The sequence below is a fragment of the Eulemur rufifrons genome, chromosome 5 (genome assembly GCF_041146395.1).
Source record: "Eulemur rufifrons isolate Redbay chromosome 5, OSU_ERuf_1, whole genome shotgun sequence".
In the NCBI taxonomy this organism is placed as follows: Eukaryota; Metazoa; Chordata; class Mammalia; order Primates; family Lemuridae; genus Eulemur; species Eulemur rufifrons.
Genome location: NC_090987.1, coordinates 55584536 through 55611911, shown reverse-complemented (window position 1 = coordinate 55611911; position 27376 = coordinate 55584536). Strand labels below are relative to the sequence as shown.

The window sequence follows — 27376 nt, the reverse complement described above, 5'->3', positions numbered from 1 at the left end:
TATTTATGGATAAATGAATGTATATATCTTGCTTTTCTTATCAGCATATAAAAATAAGTATATTAAGAAAAGATGAATTATGCCATAACATTATGAGATAGGTCTCTATCAAAATTATTTTACCCTCTACATATAATAACATTCTCTAGCCTTTTGTGAGTACAACTGCCTTGGAAAATATAGTTTGATGGGAGTAGGGGATAAGGAATGATTTCCAGCTTTGGGGTAGGGGAGAATAGGTAAGGTGATAGAGTTCAAAGTTGCCCATTCCACTCCTACAGTAGTAAAAAAACAAACTACTAGTAATATGAAACTTAGAAAGTATTTATGGAAGATATGTACAAAGGAAAGGCAAATATCTTTTATTTATTATGTAATTGGTTTGAAGTAAGTCAACATGCATACAGTGGGGTTAACCTATCATATATGAAGATAATTATTATAGTAATTCTTATCAGTGAACAGGCATGAGAGCACAAACTCTGGAGTCAGCCATTTGGGTGCTAAACCTGGTTATATCTCTCTTAGTGACCATGGGCAAGTGACTATACCTCTCTGAAGTTCAGTTTCTTCATCTCTCAAATGGGGATTATGATAATACCTACCTCATAAAGTGATAGTCAAGATTACATGTGTTAAGATATGAGAATAGTACCTGGTACATAATATATGTATTGGCTATTTTATTAGTATTACTGAAGTTGTTGTTATTAACTACAAATTTAATGTATTTGTATTTTAGATGGATGCCATAGATAAAAAAAAAGAATTTGGATACTGAAAACACCCAAACACTGATTGCAGATGTTAAGGATGACGAAGTAATTGAGCAACAAAGGAAAATATTTTCTTTAATACTGGAGAAAAATGAACTCCAACAAATGTTGGAGAGTATTATAGTGGAAAAGGAACAATTGAAGACTGACCAAAAGGAAAAAATCGAAATGGTAGGATTTAGCACTGTATATTGGCAATACATTTTCATCTTTGTTTTACATTTTTATCAACTTTATTTAAGTATAATTTGCCATCAATAAATGTATCTGATGGAAGTGTACAGTCTGATGACCTTTGACAAATGTCTTTACCTTATGTAGTCCCCACCCCAGTCAAGATAGAAAATATTTTCATCACACCAAAAAGTTTCCTCATACCCCTACCAGCTGATCCTCATCTCCCCTTTTGCCCCAGATACCGCCATGATGTGTTCACCTCATTCTGTCTCTTCTAGAACTTCATACAAGTAGAATCATGTAGTATGTAGTGTTTTGTGTTTGACTTGTTTCTGCATTGCTTTTTATTGCTGAGTATTAGTCCATTGTATGAATGTCCCTCTGTTTTTTTTCCCTTATTCCTTCTCCTATTGATGGAAATCTGGGTCACTTCCAGTTTCTGGCTATTTTGAAAAAAACTTTGTAAACATTCTTGTACAACTCTTTATATATGTACATTTGTTTTTTATTTCTCTAAGGTAAATATCTAAATGGAATTGCTGGGTCATAGGGAGGTGTATGTAACTTCATGAGAATTTGCTAGATTGATTTCCAAAGTAGTTATACTGTTTTACATTCCCATGAGTAAATTAAGAGAATTCTGGTGGCTCCACATCCTTCCTCACCAACACTTCCTATTTATTGTTGCTTTTAATTTTAGCCATTCTAGTAGGTGTGTAATTTGTCTTTCCCTAATGACAAAAGATATTGAACAATTTTTCCTATGCCATAGTATATCTTCTTCTATAATTTATGTGATCTCTCAGTGGTATGCTGTAGATTTTCAGTGAACAGGTTTTACATATTTTGTTAAATTTGTTCGTAAATGTTTCTCTTATCTATGCTGTCATAATGTTTTAATTTCATTTTAATTGTTTATTGTTGGTGTTTGCCAATATTTTCACACCATTTAGTTTCTGTCTCTTTGTTTAGGAGCAATATAATGTGTATAGGTTGAAATTAATATTTGGAGAAGTTCACTATGGATGACAGTCAAACTTGACCATTTGTGTTTTAATTTTCTAAGTTTCTTGGTATTGTCAGCTTGGTCAAAAGAGCTGAATGTAAATAAGCATACAAACAAAAACTATATTCTCTTCTCTTTCTCTGGCTAGTTTTGTTTTTTGTTTGTTTTATGTTTTTATCTTGATATGAGAATGTCACTGTGTGAGCTTACTGACTGGGATTAGCCCAAGACATGCTAGCAAAGGGTGGCTGCCATTTTAAGCTTGCTGGTGATCAGTGCCGCAAATCAAAGCCATCCCAGTGTTTGAAAAACCCATAACTACAATCTCATTATTAGTTGATGATAGTTTGGCAAAGTCTTTTTTACCTTACAGGCAGAAGTGAGCTAAGCTCTCATGATAGAATGCAAAATCCAGTTCTAATTCTCACAATAGGAATGTAAATTGAAAAATAAAGAAACAATATATAAAACATATTCTTGACATCTATATAATTAAGGACTCACTTTCTTTTTTGAATTAGTCTTTTCCTAAATAGTTTGCCCTGATGTCTTCATTTGTAGGCTGAGGTAAATGCTGATTTTTACCTGATTTAATAAATATAAGTTAATATTTTAATATCAACTTTTTTTTTAATTATAGACCATTGAAAACCAAGAAGAATTATGAATTCTTGGAGATGAACTTAAAAAGCAACAAGAGATAGTTGCTCAAGAAAAGAGCCATACCGTAAAGAAAGAAGAGCTTTCTAGGACCTGTGAGAGACTGGCAGAAGTTGAAGAAAAGCTAAAGGAAAAGGTGAATTTTTAAAATTATCTTCCTGGCCATTTTTTCTGACTAAACATTTTTTTGGTAATGTATTTGATTCCCATAGACCTAAATCCAGAAATAACATGTACCTCCCAAATGAACAAATCTTAATGCTAATATTTTAGACAATTTCAACTTACACTAAGATCTAAATTAACATACTTTGTAGGGATTATATTATTCTAGAGTCTTTAGGTGAGAGATGGCCTGTGTCATTTAAACAAATCATATATATTCATTTATCAAATATATATTGAGTAATACCATGGACCAGGCACTGAGATGCATTAGACAACAAAACAAATATCCTCTCCTTATAAAGATATATTAGTCATTCTCTAAAATGTAAGATTTATAACTATCACCATGTCTTTGATGTCTGCAGTTTCCTGAATCATTTATTTTATAGAAGTAAAGTGCTGTTGTAGTATTTGCGTAAGAGCTAAGACCCCTGTAACAACCTGGGCATTTTAGCCCGGGTGATTCTAAAATGCACCCACAAAGATATTTCTAGATAAGCTGAGGGCAGTGCCACATGTATTATAGATAATATATTGTGGTGTCTATTGTTCTCCTGTCAAGTGTTTTTTTCCTAATATGTGTTTTCTTTTAATTCTGATCCCTCTCACCATTTCACCTAATTGAGTTTACTAAAACCTTATATCTATTTCATACTTCTCCTAAAGAAGTAAAATCAATAGCCTGTGAAGGTCGATGTCTCAGTATTTTGGGGGGGTCACCACTTATAAGCATTTTATTAGACATGAAAGTAAATTATCCAAAAAGTTTTTAAGAGAGTGAGGAATTAGTTATTTGATAGCCATATATGTACATTTAATTAGTCTCTTTGCTTTTTTACTTTATCTCATTTTCCCCTTACCTCCTTAATGAACCTATATCAGTGTCCTAGGGTTGCCAAATCAAATTACCATGAAATTGGTAGCTTACAACAACAGAAATTTATTCTGTCACAGTTCTAGAAACTGGAAGTCCCAAATTGAAGTGTCAGCAGTGCCATGTTCCTTCTGAAGGCTCTAGGGAAGACTCCTTGCCTCTCCCTAGCTTGTGGTGTCTCCCAGCCACCCTTGGCATTCCTTGGCTTATTACTGGATCACTCCAGTCCCTGCTTCCATCTTCACATGACCTTTTAATCTGGGTCTTTATGTGTCCTTTTCAGTCTCTTATAAGTACACTCTCATTGGATTGAGAGACTACTCAGTAGGGTCTTTTCTTAATCATAATCTAATTACATCTGCAAAGGCCCTGTTTCCAAAGAAATTCATACTCCGAGGTTTTAGGTAGACATGAATTTGGGTGGGACACTATTCAGCCCTCTACAGACACGTATGCCTAGAAGATTAGTTTACTTTTAGTGCTACTTGCCTGTTTCCTGTGGGGAGGGGAGGCAGGGCTATTAATGATTTTACATAAGAATCTTGAGAGAATGTAGACAAAATGGTAATTATAAAAATTATACATCTTAAGAGCCAGCAACTTCAAGAAAAACAACAAGAACTTCTTAGTGTACAGGAAGAGATGAGTGAGAGGCAGGAAAAGGTGAGTGAAATGGGGAATTTAAAGAAGGAGTTAAAGAATCAAGAATTAACGATGGAACGTATGGAAATGGAGCGACTTAAGGTGGCTCAGAAACTTCATGAAAATTATGAGGAAATGAAATCTATAACCAAAGAAAGAAATGATCTGAAGGAATTACAGGAATCATTTGAAACAGAGAGACCAACTTAAAGGATATAGAAGAGAAATTGAAGCTACAGTAAGTTATATCCTTTTCCTTTATCTGTTAAATGTTTCTTTCAAAAACTGAGGAAAGGGGGAGGCAATGTTGGGATAATGTTGCTATATTTCTTAAATTTCACTTGCTAATTAAGGGCCTACAAACAAAAGAACTAAAAATTGCTCATATGCATCTAAAAGAACACCAAGAAACTATTGATGAACTAAGAAGAAGCATTTCTGAGAAGACAGCTCAAATAATAAGTATTCAGCAGGACTTAGAAAAATCCAAAACTGAATTACAAGAAAAGGTATGTCTTTTCTTCCTCTCATTGTTTGACACTTCTTTCCTTCCTTTCTCCTTTAAAGGAAAGATAAGAAGTAAGTAGTGGCTAAGTTATAGTTCATTCCTTTATTTGGTAAGGATTTGTTGAGTGTTTAATGTGTCAGGCATAGTCCTAGGTTATGGAAATACAATGGTAACAAGGTGGACAAAATCCCTATGATCCATTTGTAGTGGAAGAAAATAGTTGATAAAATAAGTAGTCGAATGTACAAGATAACATCAGATAATGATAAATGCTATGGAGAAATGAAACATTGGGATAACTGGGACAACGTGTTAAACATCTACTCTGTGCCCAACATTGAGACTATGGATATAAATAAGACATCGTTCTGTGCCCCTGATATAGGCATATAGAAATCCCTCAAGTCCAATATGGTGAATACAGAAATATGATAATGCAAAATTACATGGTACCACTAATGACCATGGAAAGGGTAATAAATCTGTACACATAGAAAAATTGAAAAGTAGCATGGGGACCTATTTGAAAATGGGCACCATATAGTTATTGGAATACAGCCTGCTTTGATTTTTCTCTTGTAGCATTTGGAAACTAGTATAGAAATAAGGGTGCAACTGACTGAATCAACAGTTTGTTGGTAAAGCGTAAAGATTGGTTCACTTTTGGTCTAAGCTGGAAAGAAAATTGTGATAGAAAATGCCTAGCAGAAAAGTCATGAATAGCTTTAGTTGGAAATGAGGGAAAATGGATAGGAGTTTGTGACCCAAGGTAGGCTCTGAGGGTTCAAGATCACTTTCATTGTTGTAGAAAGTATCCTGATCTTTTCCCTTTAAAAAATTATGATATTCATAGTGATCTTCAAACAGTAACCTTGGTATTTTATCAATATCATAAGATCCCAGAGCTTCATGAGGAACAGGAGCTATTTTCCAATGTGAAAATAATCAGCTTGTCTCAGGAAACAATAAATGAATTGGAGTTATTGAAAGAACAGTCCACAACCAAGGACTCAACAACACTGGTAAACATAGAAACAGAAAGGCTCAAGTTGACTGAGAAACTTCAAGAAAGTCATGAAATAAAATCTCTAACTAAGGAAAGAGATGATTTACAATAATAAAAGAAGCACTTGCAGTTGAAGATGACCACCTGGAAGCAGACATTAGAGAAACTTTGGCTAAAGTCACTGTCATCTTTTCCTCCCATTTAAGAAATATTTTATAAGAGAAGACAGCTGTTTTCTTAAATATTCAAAAATGATTTTGAAAAAGCAATGCTAAATTACAAGAAAGGGTAAAGCCAAAAATGCATCATTTCTTTTCTCCTTTAAACCTGTTCCTCCAGCATCCCATAAAGGACGACGAATGTCTTTCTCGTTACTTGAATCAGATTTCCGGGAGTTATCCCTACTGGTGGTGTCCCTTCCTCCCTGCTCATTCTATAATCCAAGCACCAAGCTCATTGATTTGAGAGTGTAAGAGTGAGTGTGTGCGTGTGTGTGTGTGTTTAAAATCCTCCCACTTTTCTCTCCACATTGCCACCACCCTATTCCAAGCAACCATCATTTCTTTCTGCATCAGCCTCCCAACCGGTCTCCCCACATTCATTCCCACACTTCTCTACTCCAGTTTCCATTCTGAGCCCAAGTGATCTTTTCTTCTTAAATTTCTTTAATATCTTATTGTTGCTTTTAAAATGAAGACCAGGATCCTCTACATGGCCTGGGAAGCCCTAGGTCCCAGACCTTGCTGGTCTCTAGACTTCCTTCAGCTCACTCTTCCTCCTGCTCCTTGTGCTCCAGCAACACTTGCTGGTTGCTCTTTCTCATCTCATCGCCTTCAGACACTGATCTCTCCACCTGCAGTGCTTTCTTACTCCTTTTTGCCTAATATTGTTATTCTTCAGATCTCAGCTGTAGCTTTCATCCCTTAGGAAGCCTTCCTCATTACTCACAATAGGTTAGGTTTGACACTAGTGCCTGGGGAGACCTCAGCACCTCTATTTGGTAAGATACGACATAAAATCTATCTTTGTTCCTAAAAGTGTTAGCAAAAGGCAGAGATCATGTAAGTTTTATTTATCATTTTGTCTCTGACCTCTAATAGGATACTGACAACAGAGTGAGCCCTCAGTAAAAAAGTTAAATACCTGAATAATGGAAGAGCGGGAGGGTGGAAAGATTGCTCTGTAAATGAATCATTGAATCCTACCTTAATTGTTTTAGGAAGTATTCTGATTTCTTTTCCCCTAAAATAAAATCTCTCCAAATATCAACTGTATTGTTGTTTGATTCTCTTAAGATCCAAGAGTCTCAAGACCAACAACAACAGTCCTTCAATATGAAAGAAAAAGACAATGAGACTACTAAAATAAAGAATGAGACGGAGCAATTATAAGAATAGAAATGGAAAAGCTCAATTTGTCCAAGAGACTTCAAGAAAGTTATGATGAAGTGAGCAGCTAAGGAGAGAGATGACCTACAGAGACTGCAGGAAGTTCTTCAGTCTGAAAGGGACCATCTCAAAGAAAACATACAAGAAGTTGTAGCTAAAGTAGGTTTCATCTTTTCACCATATATTTTCATAAATATTTTGTAGGCAATTATTTTCATAAGCATTAAAGCTTTGGAAAACGGTGTTAGTTATAATGGTTATAATTTTTCTATAAATTTCTTGGAATTTTCTCTAATAAAGCACCTGGAAGTGGAAGAAGAACTTTGCTCATTGTTGCCTGAAAGAATAAGAGGAAACTATTGATAAGTTGAGAGTGAATCATTCAGAGAGAGACACTGAAATATCATGCATTCAAAACAAGTTAGAAACAACCAATGATGAATTAGAGAAAAAGGTAAATTGTGGGTGAAGGAGCAGTGGGAAGAAACCTAGGCACAGTGTAGCTAACTAGATTATGAAGACTACTGTTTAACATACTTAAACAAGGTTGCTTTCCAAAGCAATTTTTTCCTTAAAATAAATTTATATATGTGTTCATATGTATATTTTTATTAATATATAATTATTTTTAAGATCTAACAGCTTCATGAGAAACAGGAACTTACTAATGTAAAAGAAATTAGTGAGACTAAGGAAAAAAATGAGCGAACTGGAACAATTCAAGGAGTATCTCAAAGCCAAAGACTCAGCATTACAAAATTTAGAATGTGATAGGCTCAGATTGACTGAGAGACTTCAATGAAGTCAAGAGAAATAAAAATTATGATTAAGGAAAGAGATCAGCTGAAAAGGGTGCAGGAGACCCTTCAGATGGAGAGAGACCAACTGAAGGAAAACATTAAAGCAATTATAGCTAAAGTAAGTTTCTCTCTTCTAATGTTTTTTGGATATAAAAATAATGTTAAGGTGACAATGATGTTCACTATTAAGTTTTATTAATTTTCCTCTCATCATAAAGAGACTGGAAACAAAGGAGGAACTAAGAACTGCTTACATTCATCTGAATGAGTACAAAGAAACTTTTAGTAGAGGGAATATTTCAGAGAAGACAGCTCAATTAGCAAATATTCATTGGGATTTAGGAAATTCAGATGTTGAATTACAGGAAAAAGTAGGATTTGTTTTGTTAAATTGGAAAATGACATCTGATTATTGTGTTATTCGTATCCCTTATGAAAGAAAACAGAACATAAGTTAGATTACAATGTGGAGATGATTGCCTTAATTTAGGAATAATTCTGTTTTCCTAAAAGACTCTGCTTGTATCTTAACTGATTTTATGATTGCTCAGATGCAAGAACTTCAGGAAAAAGAAGATCGATTTCTTAAGATGAAAGCTGTCAAGGAAGCTCAAGAAGAAACTCAGGAAATGGAACACTTGAAGGAGCAATTTGAGGCCCAGAAGTTAACTCTGGAAAATATAAAAATGGAAATGTTAAATTGACTCAGAGACTCCATGAAAACCTGGAAGAAATGAAATCTATAACAAAAGAAAGAGATGACCTTAGGAATGTGGAGGAGACTCTCAAAGTAGAGAGAGACCAGCTCAAGGAAAACCTAAGAGAAACCATAATTCGAGTGAGTTACCATCTCCTACCACCCCCCAGGAGCCTAAGACCTTGTGTCCTAAAAGAACAATTGGCCATAGCGTTAGTGGGAGTGTAAAATAGGTCCAATCTTGGGGAAGATTGGAGGGAGTATATTTGGTAATACCTGCCACATTTTTCAATAAGTTTATTCATTGACCCAAAAAGTTCAATCGTGGCTATTTATCCTGCACACATTTGCATAACTATTCAAAGATATTTGTAGAATATTTATTACAGCAAGTTGCAATAATGACATAAAGCAAACAAAAAATGGGAAAACTTCTAACTGTCCATTGGTAGGGGCCTGGAGGAATAGATGCAGCACATTCACATCATGGAATACTACACCACAGATAAAGAGTGTTGTAGGGGTGGAGTGCTGATTTCGAAGTGTCCTATTAGGGAAAGGGGTAAGTTGCAGAGTAGTGTGAGTGAGGACTGGGAGGCCTCAGAAGGGGGTAGGAAGATGTTTACTTCCTACCCTAGATCTTTCTATACTATGTGAATTATTTTACTCTCAGTGTATTATTTTTCTTTCTCTAATAATAAAAGACCTAGAAAAACAAGAAGAACTAAAAATTGCTCACATACATGTGAAAGAGCACCAAGAAACTATTGATAAACTCAGAGGGATTGTGTCACAGAAAACAGATGAAAAATCAAATATGCAAATAGAGTTAGAAAACTCTGATGCTGCCTTAAAGGCACAGGTATTTTGTTTTAAGTTGTTACTGAGTAACAGAGAGTTTGAATCAAATATTTTGTGTAATGAAACAAGATATGAATTGGCTGAAAATTGAAGGCAAGTGAAGATTTGCCTATTCAGAGACTATTATGTAGATTTTTATGTATATCTATTGATATTCTAATTTACTGTATGATTATCTCAAGATCCAAGAACTTCAGGAGAAAGAACATCAACTTCTTAAAGTAAAAAATGTTCTTGGGGAAGCTATGTATCAAACAAAGCAACTGAAGAAACAATTAGAGGCCCAGAGTTCAACTCTGGAAAGTATTAAAATGGAGAAATTAAGGTTGACTCAGAAACTTAATGAAAACGTTGAGGAAATAGGGTTTGTTACTAAGGAAATTAATAGCCTAAGAAGAGTAGAGGAAACTCTCAAAATGGAGTGAGAATAACTTAGGGAAAGCCTTAGAGAAACAGAAGCTAAAGGAAGTTATAATCATTCCTCTTCCTAGCAAGTAAATGTATTGTTTCTTAAAGCAATGAACCCTTCTTTGAAATGAGCAGTATAGTTGGCAAGAGTGAAATGGTATAAACTTTAAGTGCATAATTTGGTATTGTTCTTGAAAATTTTAGAATAGCATTATCTTTATGGACTTTATCATACATATATATTGACTCAATGTTAAATAAATATGTGTATATGTATGTATACCACAAGGTTGTTCGTAGCAGTTGTTTGTAATGGGAAATAATTTAAATGTTCCTTAGAAGGAAACCGAGTAAGTGTGAGCAATAAGTCAAAATAGTATGCAACACTTAAAAAAATATTATGTGTTTGCTTCATGGAAAGCAGGAGAAGATTATGGGGAGATGAGAACAAGGGAAGAAGCAGTCTACAACTTTCTAAAAACAACAAAAGTGTAGAGTAAAAGTGTTATTATTTTTACTAAGAAAATGTATCACTTTATAAAAAAAAGTACTAGTTAACATTAGGATATGTCATTGTTCTGAAAATTTCTCTAATGATAAAGGATCTAAAAAAACAAGAGGAACTAAGAATTGCTTACGTGCATCTGAAAGAGCACCAGGAAACTATCGATAAACTGAGAGGAATTGTTTCTGAGAAGACAGATGAAATATCAAATATGCAAATAGATTTAGAAAATTCAAATGCTAACTTACGAGAAAAGGTATTTTTGTGGGGTTTTGTTTGATTGAATGTCTGATTTACCTGTGCCTAAAATTTGAGGGGATGTAAAATGGTTCAGCCACATAGGAAAACAGCATAACAACATTTACTAATGCTGAACATAGCCAGCCTTAAGGCCTAGCATTTTGACTCCTTGGGGATGTATGCAAGAGAAAAGTTTTGTGTATACTTCCACAAAAACACATGTACAGGAATATTCATACCAGCTTTATTCAAAAACAGGCATTTGAATTGTTTTCAGTTGTTTGCTATCAGTAAGAGAATGGATACATATATTGTGATATATAAGTTCAAAAGCAGGCAAAACTAATCTAGGATGATAAAGGTCAGAATAGTGGCTCCCTCTAAGAAGGGACACACAGAAACCTTATGGAGTACTGGAAATATTCTCTGTTTTAATCTGGGTTGTAGTTACATAGCCATATAACATGTCACAAATAATTGAGTTATATACCTAAGATTAATGCACTTAATGTATATTGTACTTCAAAAGAAAATTAAATTCTATGGAATTATGCAGGGTATCAGTGACAGTAACATAGGTAGACTATTTTTTTTTTATTTTTTTGGAGACAAGAGTCTCTCTCTGTTGCCCGGGTTAGAGTGCCGTGGCGTCAGCCTAGCTCACAGTAACCTCAGACTCCTGGGCTCAAGCAATCCTCCTGCCTCAGCCACCGGAGTAGCTGGAACTACAGACATGCGCCACCATGCCGGGCTAATTTTTTCTATAGATATTTTTAGTTGTCCATATCATTTCTTTCTATTTTTTTAGTAGAGATGGGGTCTTATTCTTGCTCAGGCTGGTCTCGAACTCCTAAGCTCAAACGATCCACCGGCCTCGGCCTCCCAGAGTACTAGGATTACAGGTGTGAGCCACCGTACCCGGCCAAGAACCAAGCTTTTTTGAAAAGGATAACAATAGAAAAATAAGCACCACATGTACTCACCAGCAAATTGGTTTCCCTGATCATCACCTAAGTGCACATTTAGGAATAACACCAATTGGGTATCGGACAGAGGTGGGGGGTGGGGGGAGGGGATGGGTGTATACCTACATGATGAGTGTGATGTGCACTGTCTGGGGAATGGACACGCTTGAAGCTCTGACTCGGGAGGATGGGGGGGGGTATGGGCAATATATATAACCTGAACTTTTGTACCCCCATGATAAGCTGATATTAAAAGAAAAGAAAAGAATAACTATATTTTTTCTGGAAATCTCTATGAACAGTAAAGGGTAGTGGGAAAACTATTTACTATAACTTTCACACAAATAGTAAACAGTCTTAAATGAAGTCAAATTTTTTTTAGAAAATACCATTTAATTCATTATTTTTAAGAAAAGATTTGTTAAAGCAACTATTTTCCTTAATATAATTTTTTAAATCTTTTTTAAACCAAGAAATAGCATTATTCTAAATGAAAAAATATTTGAAGGATTAGATTTGTAAAAGAGCAAATAATCTCATTTCTCTACACGACATGATAGAGTTCTAGAGATGGGCTCTTTTTGGTGAAGTTAAAAGGGAAAAAGGCAAGATAAATATAAAAAAGAAGTTCTTCTGGTATGACTGTTGATAAATACTCAGAATCTCATATATATATTTATGAGAATATTTATGAAAAAAATATATATATATTTTTTAACATAAAGTCTTGCTGTGTTGCCCAGGATAGAGTGATAGGGTGCCAGGGGCATGATCATAGTTCACTGTAACCTTGAACTTCTGGGCTCAAGCAATGCTCCTGCCTCAGCCTCCTAAGTAGCTAGGACTACAAGTGTGTGCCACCACTCCCAGCTAATTTTTCTTATTTTTTGTAAAGACAAGGTCTCACCAAAGTGAGCCACTGCACTCAGCCCAAAATTATATAGTCTTTTTTCTTTTTTTTTTTTTTTTGTAGAGACAAGATCTTGCTATGTTGCCCAGGCCTAGGCTGGTCTCAAACTCCTGGCCTCAAATGATCCTTCTGTCTTGCTTGACCTCCCAGAGTGCCAGAATCATATATTTTTAAAAAACTTGATTGAATCCTCTAAGAAGTAACAAAAAGTTCAAATAAATAAGTTGTATGAAATAAGTCTGTAAAAATGTTTTTCATTTTCAATCAATAATAAAGTAGAAAACAATTTCATTTGCTATCTGAGCAGAAACACTAGATATTTGGGAATCTTTGTGTTTCCTAGCTAACTTTATATAGAGAGTTAATTCATTCAACAAATATTTTTTGAACAGTTAGTCATTCTCCTATGTACTCTAGTGAACAAGATAAAACAAGTGGGAGAAAGTGTTATGTTTTGTACTTTTTCATCAGAAATGCAAAACACAAACAGGTTATGAACTTTCTGTTCCCAGGTGCTGGGAAGAATATATGACTAGGGCTTGGAACACTGTGGTATAGGTAGCTTTGCTAGCATTTTTGGTTGGCGGCAATAAAGTGCTTTAGGATAAAAGTTAGTGCCCCCTGTCAAAACTACAAATGAATAATGCAGAGATTTGGAAAAGTCAGAACCAGAAATAAATCTAAAACCTTATTTTACAACTATGAAGAATAAATCTTATCTCCAAAAAGTACATGATTCTCCCAGTTTTTTTTCCCAATGAGTTGAAGTCACTCAGTATAAGATTTAGTGATGTTATTATTCATTTTCAGATCATTTTAACATTGCTTTTGAGTTATAAGTGTAATATTTAATTCCATTATTAAAAGTTAATGTAGAAAAGTGATAAAAAAGTACATAATTAATTAGACATTATGTGAGAATGTAATTACAGCTGAAGTCCTGTTTATTTCTTTGTACCAAAACAGAACCATCAGAACCATGGGGAGGCAGTAAAATATGAAAAAATGTTACTAAGCGATGGACAACATCACCTTACAGAAAGCCTGAAGGAAAAGCGCTTTAGGATAGAAGTAAGTGCCCCCTCTTAAAACTTCAAGGATTCCTAAAAAGAATTCAAAGGGACCTCTGTGGAATGAATAGTTGGCGCTCAGTGATTTTCTAAACGTTCTAATCTAGTACATGTATGTATGTGTGTGCATATATACGTACATACACAAACAATAATAGCGGTTTGTGATGTAAGGCCTCTCTGGAAAGGTGACATGTGAGCAAATACCTGAAAGAGGTGACACCAGGTGAAGCCATACAGGTATCTGGAAGAAGAGTATTCTAGGCAGAAGGACCACCAAGTACAAATCTCCTAAGGCAGAAGCCTGTGTGGTGGATTGAAGGAACATGAAGGAGGAGAGAAGCTAATAAGAAATACGATCAGCAAGTTAACAGGGAGAAGGCAGGCTGCGGGACATTAAAAGGACTTTGGCTTTTATTCAGAGTAAGATGGAGATCCATTGGAGAGTTTTGACCACAAGAGAGACATATGTGACTTACATTTTAAAGGGATGACTCCTATTGTTGTATTGAAAATGGACAGAGTGGAAGCAGGAAGACCACTGCAAAGACTAATTTCAATAATCCAGGCAGAGGTGATCATGCTTTGGCCCAGAGAAGGAGCAGTGGAAGGTAGTGAGAAGTATTTAGATTCTGAATATATATTGAAGGTAAAGCCAACAGGATTTGCCGTCACCCCTATCAGAATGCAAGATCACGAAGGACTTTTTGTATAGTTTATGGTTATAGCATTTAGCACAGTCCTGACAGAAGTCAGCGCTCACTGTGCCGCTGCGTACCATAACGTGGTTCATCCCAGACCAGAAGTAGGAATCCGCTCTCCAACATCACAGATTAAGGAACATGTAGCTTTTCTTAAATTATGAAAAACAGAGGGCTCATCATTGTGAGAAGCCCCCTGTTGTATTGTTTCACACCCTGATTGAAACATGTCACTGACGACATGATTGCAGCAACTTGAACTTAACATGCTCCTCCACCTGTGCTCTGACCAGTGTGTCACCTTCTTGGCCCCTAGTCATTGGAGTTTATGAGCCCAGATTTATCACATGTCTACCACATGCCAGGTGCCATGCTGGGTGTTTTACCTCAGGAGATAGGCTTTGTCGCTGCATTTACACACAAGGGAACTGGGGCTCAGAAAGGAAATTTAGCAGTTGCCCAAGTTTACACAGCTAATAAATTGGTAGAATAACTTGAAATCAAGTCTAAGTTCAAAACTTGGGTATAGAAACATTTTTACAAATATAATTTTATTTCCTGCAAGCTTAATGTCTGTATCTTTTTATAGAGTACATAGATATATGTAGATGGAGTTAATGTTTTACTTAATTCCCTGGAAAACTTTGTGGCAGTTATTATAGTCATCCCGTTGTTGATGGAAATGGCTCGGTAACTTCCCCAGTTAAGAAGTGCCAGAGCTAGAACCTGAACTCTAGCGCTGAGACAGGGCTAGAAAGCAGATTCTAGGCAGATAATAGAAACACGTGAAGTGGTTATACCAAGCTTGCAGATAGGCAGTTTGATTCTTAGTCTCTTGTTTTAGCTGCTAATTATACTGCCTACTATAAACATAAGCCAGCATTCAGCCTTGAGCTACAATGCTTACTAGATTGAATTCACTCAAATTTCTCATCAGACTTTGTCAATGTTCATTCAAAGCATGGATATTCAAAGACTAAAACAAAAAGCATCAAAATGATAAGAATGGTTATTCCTGGTTTTCTTTGTAATGTTTAATTTTTTTTTAATTTCCACAATAATGGTATATTATTTCTTTAATCCAAAATCAAAAATAACAATTTCCTTTTGGTTTTAAACGTAAAGGTCTTAATTTATTTCTGGTCTACAGAACATGTAAAAATGTAAGTTTAGTTAAAATGTTAGGGTTGGAACTACTTATTGTTAAATTTGAATTGTTAAGTTGAATGAATTCTAATTTCCTTTAGGAGCTCCTGAAGAGATACTCAGAGATGAATAATCACTATGAGTGCTTAAATGGATTGTCTCTTGACTTGGAGACAGAAATTGAAACCTAAAAAGAGCTTTCAATTAGAGTAAAAGCAAACCTGTCACTTTCAGATTTGTAAACCAAACAGATTCAAAAACTTCTTACTGCAAACCAGAGATGTTCCATGGAATTTCATAAAATCATAAAGATATTTAAGGTACTGCCTTTTTTAGTAATATCTTTATAGATATAGCTATAAATTTCAGTTACAAACTTCAGTGTATTTAAGTCCTGCTATGGGTACTGGCATATTTGCTATTTTGTGTACTTTACTACCAAATTAAATATTACATAGGTCTGTGAATAATACATGCAGAATCTTCAGTATTCCTAATACTTGTTCATTCAATAAGGCCTGAGCTCTGCCTGTGGGTCTAGACACTGCCAGGGTGCTCAGGAGGCAGATGTGAACAACATCTGAAAGATCTCAGTCCAGCTTGGAGTTCATTTTGTAGACGACAGGCAGTCATTGGACGGTTATTTTGAGGAGTGGCAGTAACAGGATCAGATGACCATTGAGGTACTTCAGTACAGAATAAAGAAGAAATGAGTTTGAGGGGGATATTTCTTCTAGTGGTAGAAAGAAGAGACAAGAGGCAGTTATAATAGTCCAGACGAGATACTTTGTGTGACTGTACTGCTAGGGAAGGTTTCATAGTGCTGGAGAGGACAAAAGGGATTAAAGCAATATTTAGCAGCTTAAAATGGTAGGTCCACATGATAGATTGTGGAGGTAAGGGAGAACAGTTTAGATGGAGTCTCGAGGTTGGGCTCAGTCAGGTTTGTGAATAGTGGTACCATTAAATGAGATAAAAAACAAGGAGAAGCTTGGTAGGTGAGGCAAGAGAGACCAGGTGATTAGACTGAGATATTTTGAGGTTGAAAACCTTATAATGGAATATCCAAGAAGAGAAACCAAGTAGGCATTTAGTTGTGATTCTGAAGTTTGGCAGGAGAAAAGTTGGGACTAAGATTTGAGATTCATCAGCATATAGGTTATAGGTAATAGAAGAAGTGTGAGGTAAGATCATGCAGAAAGCATTTGGAGAATAAGAGTCTTGGGCTAAGAAGAGAACTCTGGAAAAGATAAATGTCTAAGAGGCAGTAACAGAAAAGGGAGCAATACTTGGGTTCAAGGTTGGAAAAGTCAGTGAGATAGGAGAGAACCAAGTGAAAGTGGTATTGCTTAAGTCAGTGGAGAAGAGTATAAAAAGTGAAATGGTCAAGGCTTGGCGCAGTGGCTCACAGCTGTAATCCTAGCATTCTGGGAGGCTGAGACGGGGGATTGCTTGAAGCCAGGAGTTCGAGACCAGCCTGAGCAAGAGCAAGACCACGTCTCTACAAAAAATACAAAAAATTAGCCAGACGTAGTGGTGCAGACCTATAGTCCTGGGAACCATGTACCATACTACTACTTGGGAGGCTGAGGAAGGAGAATCACTTGAGTCCAGGAGTTTGAGGTTACAGTAAGCTGTGATAATGCCACTGCTCTCTACCTCGGGCAACAGAGCAAGATCTGTCTCAAAAAAAAAAAAAAAGAAAAAGATGAAATGGTCAAGAGTGGCAAAGACTTCAGAGAGCCAGAATATGGACTGGTGATATCCTCTCAATTTGGTGATAATAGAGCTCATTGGTAACCATTGTCAGAACCATTTTCATTGGGTGGTTAGGGAAGAGGCCAAATTATAACAGGTTAAGAAATGGTGGAAGTTGAGCAATTGGGGAGCAGTTATCTCCTAGGTAGATGGCCCCTCAGGCCGTGATAATTCTTCCTCAAATCCTGGCAATCAGACATCCAGAACTTATTCCTGAGGTCCACAGATACATATGGCATTCAAGTCATTGTCACCTTGAAGTCAAACATCTAAATATGCTTAACAAGGAAGTTTTGAGGTATGTAACATCATCTGTTTGGTTACTCAATCAAGGAGGGGGAGAGATGATGTTGAAAATGAATCTCAAGTGTCTAACTAGGAAACCTAGGTGATTGGCAATATAATTAACCAAAAAGAGGGCAATAGAAAAAGGAGGAATCATTATAGGGAAAGGGATCATGTTACATTTTAAACATACTGAATTTGAGGCACTTAAATAAGACATCCATGAGGTATATCTAGTAGGAAGTCAGAAATATGGAAGTAGAGGTCTGGAAGTTATTCTCCCAAGATGCTGAGTAGAAAAAATTAGGGATAGAGAGAAGCTCCTTACCTGTTCCTCACTTATCAGAGTATATAGATAAATAAGAAATGCCATCCTACCTCATAGTTTCAAGGATTAAAACCGCCTCTAAATGTGATAAAAGTTTCATTTTCCAATTTGTTTAATTTTTTTCTGCCAGTATGTATTAAGCTGTATTACAAAGATGAAAGAACAACAACATGAATCCATCAATAAATTTGAAATGGATTTTATTGGTGGAAAAGCAAAACAAATTGCTAATTAAAATACAGCACCTTCAACAAGATTGTGATGTATCATCCAAGGAATTCAGGGACCTGAAATTGAACCAGAATATGGATCTACATATGGAGGTATAAATGGATTTAATTAGACTTTAAGTCATTTTAACAAATAGAAAGGGGTCTTCTCATGTGCTTAGAGCCATTTTTATTTAACATAAGTTAAAGATAGGGTTGCAGAGTGACAACTGCCAAGACACAAAGGCTGCCAAGTAATGGACTAGCCTCCCTACTGACCTCCATAGATAGAGAAAAACAGATTTAACATTAGCAAGTGGGGCCGGGCACGGTGGCTCACGCCTGTAATCCTAGCACTCTGGGAGGCCGAGGTGGGCGGATCGTTTCAGCTCAGGAGTTCGAGACCAGCCTGAGCAAGAGCGAGACCCCATTTCTACTAAAAATAGAAAGAAATTATATGGACAGCTAAAAATATATATAGAAAAACTTAGCCGGGCATGGTGGCACATGCCTGTAGTCCCAGCTACTCGGGAGGCTGAGACAGGAGGATCCTTTGAGCTCAGGAGTTTGAGGTTGCTGTGAGCTAGGCTGACTCCACGGCACTCACTCTAGCCTGGGCAATAGAGAGAGACTCTGTCTCAAAAAAAAAAAAAAAAAAATTAGCAAGTGGGAATTCATGGAACCTCAGAATAAGTTTCCAAAATGCCTTCTAAAACTTCTTTCATCTGTGCTAGGAGTCAGAAAATTTTTATTGCAACAACTCCATGTGGAGTGTGTTACTTTAACCCAAAAATGTGAGGCTGGCATCCAGCTCCTAACATGCATGTTGTATGTAAAAAGCTACATTCAGAAGCACTTCATGAAGCTGGGCATGGTGGCATGCACCTATGATTTCAGCTCCTCTAGAGGCTGAGGTGGGAGGATCACTTGAGTCCAGGAGTTCAAGACCAGCCTGGGCACCATAGGGAGACTCAGGAAAAAAAAAAAAAAAAGAAGCACTTCATGTATTAAGATAATGAACCATAGATTTATCATTTTGACAGGTTCTAATTCTAACGGGTAGAATCTATTACATTACCTATACTGGCAAAATTTTTTTTTTTTTGAGACAGAGTCTCACTCTGTTGCCCAGGCTAGAGTGAGTGCCGTGGCGTCAGCCTAGCTCACAGCAACCTCAAACTCCTGAGCTCAAGCGATTCTCCTGTCTCAGCCTCCCGAGTAGCTGGGACTACAGGCATGCACCACCATGCCCGGCTAATTTTTTCTATATATATTTTTAGCTGTCCATATAATTTCTTTCTATTTTTAGTAGAGATGGGGTCTCGCTCTTGCTCAGGCTGGTCTCGAACTCCTGAGCTGAAACGATCCGCCCACCTCGGCCTCCCAGAGTGCTAGGATTACAGGCGTGAGCCACCGTGCCCGGCCAAAATTTTATTACAGAAATAACTAGAATAAAGTTTTAAATTAGAATTATATTTCTTAGTTTACTTTAAGACATTAAGAAAAATAAAGGGCCAGTAGATACTTTCCTTTTTTATGATATTTGTATGATGTATGATAAAATTTATGTCATATTTGGATAAAAACTTTCCTAATGTTCAGGCCCTTCAGTGCTTATTCTTCACTAGGAAATTCTTAAAGATTTCTCAGAAAGTGACTTCCCCAGCATAAAGACTGAATTTCAACAAGTTTTAAGTAATAGGAAAGAAATGACGCGGTTTTTGGAAGAGTGGTTGAATACTCATTGTGATATAGAAAAGCTTAAAAATGGCATCCAGAAAGAAAACGATAGAATTTGTCAAGTGAATTACTTCTTTAACAACAAAGTAATTGTAAGTATTACTTTTTATTATACCACCTCATTCTTGTTATTTGCTTTAATTTTTTTACCTCCTTAAAGGGGGTTAGAGCAACTTAATTTTAAGTATTTTTTAAAATTTATTTGTATATGCTTTATAAAAATTGGTTTTGTAAAACATGTTCTTCCTCTAATGTATTATGGTTCCTTAAGATAATTAAATATATCAATTTCTACTGATAAAGGTAACAAAATATTGATGTGTAATTTTCAGTTTCCACTTGTGGAATCTTGAATCCTCTTACTGTTCTCTGTTCCATCTTCTCACAGCTTTTGTAAGAATTGAGCCTTTTCCCCAAGTAGCTTCAGAGATGGTGAGACATGAGTCCACTTCAGGGCTTTGGGCAGCAGCTGCAGTAAAGCCATAGCCAAGCCTGGCCAGCTGTGTTAGTAGGGCCCCATGTGCTAATCCTTGAACACTGAGGTTCAAAAATGTAGTTTGTTTTTTATTAATAAGCTCTATTTTTCAAGAGCAGTTTTCAGTTCACAGCAAAATTGAGCAGAAAGTACGGAGAATTCTCAGTTACCTCATCTCCACAAGCACACAGTCTCTCCAGCTGTCGTCATCCCATACCAGAGTGGAATATTTGGCACAATTGATGAACCAATTGATGAATTGATATTTCATTATCATCCAAAGTCCATAGTTTACATTAGAGTTCACACTTGGTGTTATACATTCTATGAGTTTTGACAAATGTATAATGACATGTATCCATTTTTACAGTTATCATACAGAATAGTTTCACTGCCCTAAAAATCCCTTGTGGGCTCTGCCCATATTCATCATTCTCTTCTCTAACCCCTGGCAAGTGCTAATCTTTTTACTGTCTCCATAGTATTGCCTTTTCCAGAATGTCATATGTTGGAGTCATACAGTATTTAGCCTTCTCAGATTGGCTTCCTTCACCTAGTAATATGTATTTAAGTTGTCTCCATGTCTTTTCATGGTTTCATAGTTTATTTGTTTTTAACACTGAATAGTATTTCATTATCTGGATGTACCAATTAACTCATCTCCTGTAGTTTTGGCAATTATGAATATAGCTATTATAAACATATGTAGGCATCTATTTGTGTAGACATACATTTTCAACTCATTTGAGTAAATATCAAGGAATGCAATGCTGGATCCAATAGTAAAAGTATGTTTAGTTTTGCAAGAAACTGCCAGACTGTCTTCCAAAGAGGGTATACCATTTTGCATTCCCACCAGCAATGAATATGAGTTCCTGTTGCTCTACATCCTCCCCAGAATTTGGTGTTGTCACTTTTGGATTTGGGCCGCTCTAGTAAGTATGCAGTGATATCCCATTGTTTAATTTGCAAGTCCCTCATGGCATATGAGGTTGAACATCTTTCATATGGTTATTTGCCGCCTGTGTATCTTTTTTGATGAAGTGTCTATTCAGGTCTTTTTCCCATTTTTCAGTCACATTATTAATATTGGCTTCCTTATTATTAAGGTTCAAGAATCCTTTGTATATTTTGAATAACAGTCCTTTATCAGATATGTCTTTTGCAAATATTTTCTCCTACTTTGTGGCTTGTCTTCTCATGCTCTTGGTGCAGTGTTCAAGTGCTGAGGATTTTTGCATCTATCTTCATGAAAGATGTTAGTCTGTAGTTTTCTTGTGTAATGTCATCCTCTGGTTTTGATATTAGGATAATCCTGGCCTCATAGAATGAGTTGGGAGGTATTCCTTCTGTTTCTATTTTCTGGAAGAGATTATAGAGAATGGGTATAATTTTTTCCTTGAGTTACTGGAGCATTTGGTAGAATTCACCAGTTAACTCATGTGGGCCTGGTACTTTCTGTTTTAGAAGGCTCTTAATTACTGATTTCATTTCTTTGATAGATGTAGGCCTATTGAGACTGTCAATTTCTTCTGTTGAATATTTGTAGATTGTATCTTTCAAAGAATTGGTCCATTTCATTCATGTTATCAAATTTGTGGCTTAGAATTGTCCATAATATTCCACGAGATCTGTAGTGATGTCTCCTCATCCATTTCTGATATTAGTAATTTGGGTCCTTTCTCTCTTTTTTTCTTAGTTTGCCTACCTAGAGACTTATTTATTTTATTGCACTTTTCAAAGAACCAGTGTTTGGGGTTTTTTATTTTCTCTGTTGATTTCCTGTTTCAATTTCATTGAATTCTGCTTGCTTTAAATTTAATTTGTTGTTCATTTTTAATGTCCTAAAGTTAAAGCCTACTTTATTGATTTAGGGTTAGGGTTCTTCTTTTCTAATATATGTATTTAATGCTGTAAGTTTTCCTTTAAGCACTGCTTTCACGGATTTTGATAAGTTGTATTTTCATTTTTATTTAGTTCAAAATATTTTTTAATTTCTCTTAATATTTCTCCTCTGAGCTTTATATTATTTAGAAGTGTGTTGTTTAATCTCCAAGTATTTGTGGGATTTTCCAGCTATCTTACTGGTTTCTAATGTAATTGCATTGCAGTCTGAGAGCAGACCTGGTATGATTTCTTTTAAGTTTGTTAAAATATGCTTTATGTCCCAGAATGTGGTCTGTCTTGGTAAATGTTCTACATGATTTTGAGCAGAATGTGTAATGTGCTGTTGTTGGATTAAAAAGTAAAGGGCTGGAGAAATTTATACAGCTACTGTCACTTTTTTTGTATGATGTTAGTCTCTATGTGCTTTTATATTTAAAGTGGGTTTCTTGTAGACAACATATAATTGAGTCTTGTTTTTTGATCAGATCTGACAATCTGTCTTTTAATTGGTGTATTTAGGCTATTGACATTTAAGGTGATTATCAATATAGTTGGATTAATATCTACCATATTGTAACCGTTTTCTATTTGTTGCCTTTATTCTTTGTTTCTGTTTTTTTCTTCCACACTTTTTATGCCTTTTATGGTTTTAATTGACTATATTATGATTCCATCTTCTCTCCTTCCTTAGCATATCAAGTATACCTCTTTCTGTACCTTTTCAGTGGTTGCTTTAGAATTTGCAGTATACATTTACAACTAATCCTAGTCTACTTGCAAATAACACTATACCACTTCATGAGTAGTATGAATACCTTATAATAACAAAATATTTCTAATTCCTCCCTCCTATCCCTTGTATCATTGCTTTCGTTCAGTTCACTGATAAGCATGCATATATATGGACTTATGTAATGAAATACATTGTTGCTATTATTATTTCAAACAAACTTATTTGTTAGCTCAGTTAAGAACTCACTTATTCTGTCTCTAATGCTCTTCCTTTATGTAGATCCAAGTTTCTGACCTACATTATTTTCTTGTCCTCAGCATAACTGCTTTTTAACATGTCTTGCAGGGAGGTCTACTGGCAACAAATTCCTTCAATTTTTGTTTTTCTCAGAAAGTGTTTATATCTTCACTTTTGAAGGATAATTTCACAGGGTCTAGAATTATAGGTTGGTGTGATTTTTCTCTTAACGTTTTAATTATTTCACTCTATGCTCTTCTTGATTGCATGGTTTCTGAGAAGTTGGGTGTAATTCTTGGCCTTGCTAAGGTAAGATGTTTCTTCTCCTCTGGCTTCTTTTAAGATTTTTTTTCTTTATCTTTGATTTTTCTGAAGTTTGAATGTAATATGCTTAGATATAGTTTTTTGGGCATTTGTCCTGTTTGGCATTCTCTGAGCTTTCTGCATCTGTGGTTTGGTGTCTGACATTAATTTGGCAGAAATTCTTAGTCATTATTGCTTCAGATATTCCTTCTGTTTCTTCTTTTCTTCTGCTTCTGGTATTCCCATTATGTATATGTTACACCTTCTGTGTTGTCCCAGAGTTCTTTTACATTCTGGATTTTTTTTTCAGTCTTTTTTCTCTTTGCTTTTTAATTTGGGAGATTTCTGTTGTAATTCTCTCAAACTAATTTTCTTTCCTGAGCCCATCTACTAATGAGCTCATCAAAGGAATTCTTCATTTTTTGTTAACAGTATTTTTGATCTCTAGCATTTCTTTTTTATTTTTTTTAGAATTTTCATCTCTTTGTTTATATCATCCATCTGTTCTTGCATGTTGTCTGCTCTTTCCATTAAAGCCCCTAAAGCATATTAATCATAGTTGTTTTTTTTTAATTCCTGGTGTGATAACTCCTATGTTCCTGCCATTTCTCACTTTGTTTCTGATACTTGTTCAATCTCTTCAAATTGTGTTTTGCCTTTTAGCATGCCTTGTAATTTTTTTGTTGGCAGTCAGGCATAATGTGCTAGGTAAAAGGAAGTGCAGTAAATAGGCCTTTGGTAATGCAGTGGTCAGGTGTGGCGGGGGAGCATTCTATCACCCTATGACTAGCTCTCAGTCTTTTGGTGAGCCCGTGCCCTGGGGCTGTAAGCTTCACCAGTGCTTTTCAGTGCCCCCTCCTTAGGTGGAACAAGATGGCTGGATGGGGCTGAAGTAGTGTATTTCCCTCTCCCCACATGGAAGGCGAGTGGTGCCTGGAATTGAGGACTTTTTTCTTTGCCCCTGTGGAAGGTTAGAGGGACCTAGAGTTGGGTATTTCCCTCCTCCCACATGGAAGGCAAGAGCCACCTAGAACTGGGCATTTCCCCTTCCCCCAGATACATTAGGCCCTGATCAAAGCCGAGCATGTTAAGGTCTGCTCATAGTTTTTCCTGAGAACAGGCCTTGTTAAGAAAAACATAATGGTATGTTTTATTTCAAAATGGTTCCTTTTCTCCTCTCCTGCCAGAATCAGGTACAGTTGTCCACACTGAGCCTCCAGCAGTTCATCAATTACAGTTCAGTTTTCCTACCTCTTAATTGATTCCTGCAAATGTTTCTGTGATTCTCTGTACCTGCCTCTCTGTCTCTCCAATTTTGGGGGCAGCCCTTTGTTCTGTGACCGCACTTCTCTGATGGATCTATATTGAGTTGTTGAGAGTTTTCAGTATTTTCCTTTTTATTTGCTGTTAGCATAGACTGGCAACTTCTAAGCTCCTGACATGCTATACCAGAAACTGCAAAGTTTTGATTTTTATCATTGTTCCCAAGATGGTTGGTTGGTCCTAATTTACTAATTCATAAGAACCAACATTGCCTAAGACCAGTTTGTTGACTTGTTTTACTTTTCGGTGATGGGTATATTCATTCTGCTTCCTGAAGTAATCTCTTCTCCATATATTTGGTAAAATATGTAGTATTCAAAAGGTTGCTTGTTTATATGAAATTGGAGCAGTGGGTCTTCCCATGCATAGTTCATCCCATTTGTAGAATAGCCAGAGTTAACAAAATAGTATGAACTCTTTAAGGAAAAAAGAAAAAAATCACAATCAATAGAGAAAGGCACAAAACCGGTGTTTGGATCACATAAACTCTATGTAATTTGGTGTTTTTCATATAATATTGAGGGCCCAGCTGCAATTAGAAAGTAGGGATTTCTACTGTGCAGATCAGCATGGATATGTGGCTTTTTCCAGCGCCATGAGAGTAGGAATTGATACAGTGTGAGGTCAGTGGTCCAGAGCCAAGGAGAAACTGCCTGTTACTATGTAAATCCCATTGCCCTTGACAACCTAAGCATGTATCTGCTCTGTAAATACCCATGTAAAAAGTTCAGTCTTTGTTATATCTCTGTGGGAGAGATATATACCTTCCGGATAGCCTCCCTTTGTGTATTTTCATAAACCTTTACTTTATAAACTATATCTTTGGCTCTGTGTATTATTATTTTTTATTTCTGTTTCCTACTATTTTTTCATCCTTTGTGACAACCCCTGCCTGAGAGACCCCACTGGAAATAAAACCTCTTTGCAGGGAGCGTAGCTAACTCCCCGCATGAATGTGGTGTGTCTCTCTCAAAATAGCTTATTGTACTTACTCATCCTTCTTGTGATGATATACAACGATACAATTCTACATGATAAGATGAAGTGAAGTGAACCGTGTAGGCATTGTGATCTCGCAGGCTAACATTGATCTTCTGTATTCCTGATTCTGTATAACCATCCCTTACCTAGAGTAAATGGCTCGATGTCACTTGCTGTAGGGGGATCCCTTGCTGAAGTCTTTGTATAGGCTCAATACTTTCTGGTGCAGCATTTTGTCATTAATTGGAACACTTTTCTGTTGATGTCTTCCACCCACAAATGTAAGGCTTTTTCCATCTTAACTGAGCACTGCCATGCACTGGGGCTGTAAATTTTGCAGATTGGAGATGCAATAGCAAAACCAGCATGAATTTCTCTTTCCTTCTTTAAAATTTCATAGGAAGATTTGTTTTTACCATAGATATTAGCAACCCCAGCATATGATTTTTTTCTTACTAAATTGAGGACTTTCACCTTTTCACTTAAAGGAAGTACTTGACAGCTCCTCTTGGTATATCTGAATTTTTAGCATTACTACTCTTGCATTTTAGGGGCATTGTTAAGTAAAATAAGAGTTACTTGGGGCTAAGCATGGTGGCTCATGCCTGTAATCCTAGCACTCTGGGAGGCCGAGGTGGGCGGATTGTTTGAGCTCAGGAGTTTGAGACCAGCCTGAGCAAGAGCAAGACCCCTTCTCTACCAAAAAAAGAGAAAGAAATTAGCTGGACAGCTAAAAATATATAGAAAAAATTAGCCGGGCATGGTGGCGCATGCCTGTAGTCCCAGCTACTCAGGAGGCTGGGGCAGTAGGATCGCTTGAGCCCAGGAGTTTGAGGTTGCTGTGAGCCAAGCTGACGCCACGGCACTCTAGCCTGGGCAATAGAGTGAGACTCTGTTTCAAAAAAAAAAAAAAAAAGATGAAAAAAGAATATGGAGAAATTGAAACCCTCACACATTGCTAGTGTGAATGTTAAATGATGCAGCCACTTTGGAAAACAGTTTGGCAGTTTCTTAGAAAGTTAAACACAAACTTACCTCACAACCCAGTAATTCTACTCCTAGATATCTACCCAAGAGGAAAAACTAATGTCCACACAAAGACTGGTGCGTGAATGCTCATAGCAGCATTATTCATAATAAACATGCAAATGTCCAAGAACTGGTGAAGGAATGAGCAAAATGTGCCATATCCATGCAATGGAATACTACTCAGCAATAAAAAGGAACAAGCCACTTAAACACATTACAACATGGATGAGCCTCAACAACATTATGCTCAGTGACAGAAGCTAGACACAAAAGACCACACATTTGTATGATCCCATTTATATGAAATTTCCAAAAAAGGCAAATCCATGGAGACAGAAAGCAGATCAGTGGTTGCTGGGGCTGGGGTAGGAATGAGGATCAAATGTAAATGATTCCAAAGGAAAAATAGTCTAAAATGGGATTGTAGTGATAGTTGCACAACTCTATAAATTTACTGAAAATTGTTGAACACTTACAAAGGATACATTTTATGAAATTACATCTCAGTAAAGCTGTTAACAAAACAAAACAAGCAAACTTGTTAGGCATTGTTTTATTTACTTATTTATTTATTTAGTTT

General features: G+C 36.1%; 1 pseudogene; it reads left to right on the top strand.

The window, feature by feature from the left end:
- LOC138383198 (centromere-associated protein E-like) overlaps positions 1-27376 on the top strand; it is a 53921-nt pseudogene that overhangs the window by 18633 nt on the left and 7912 nt on the right.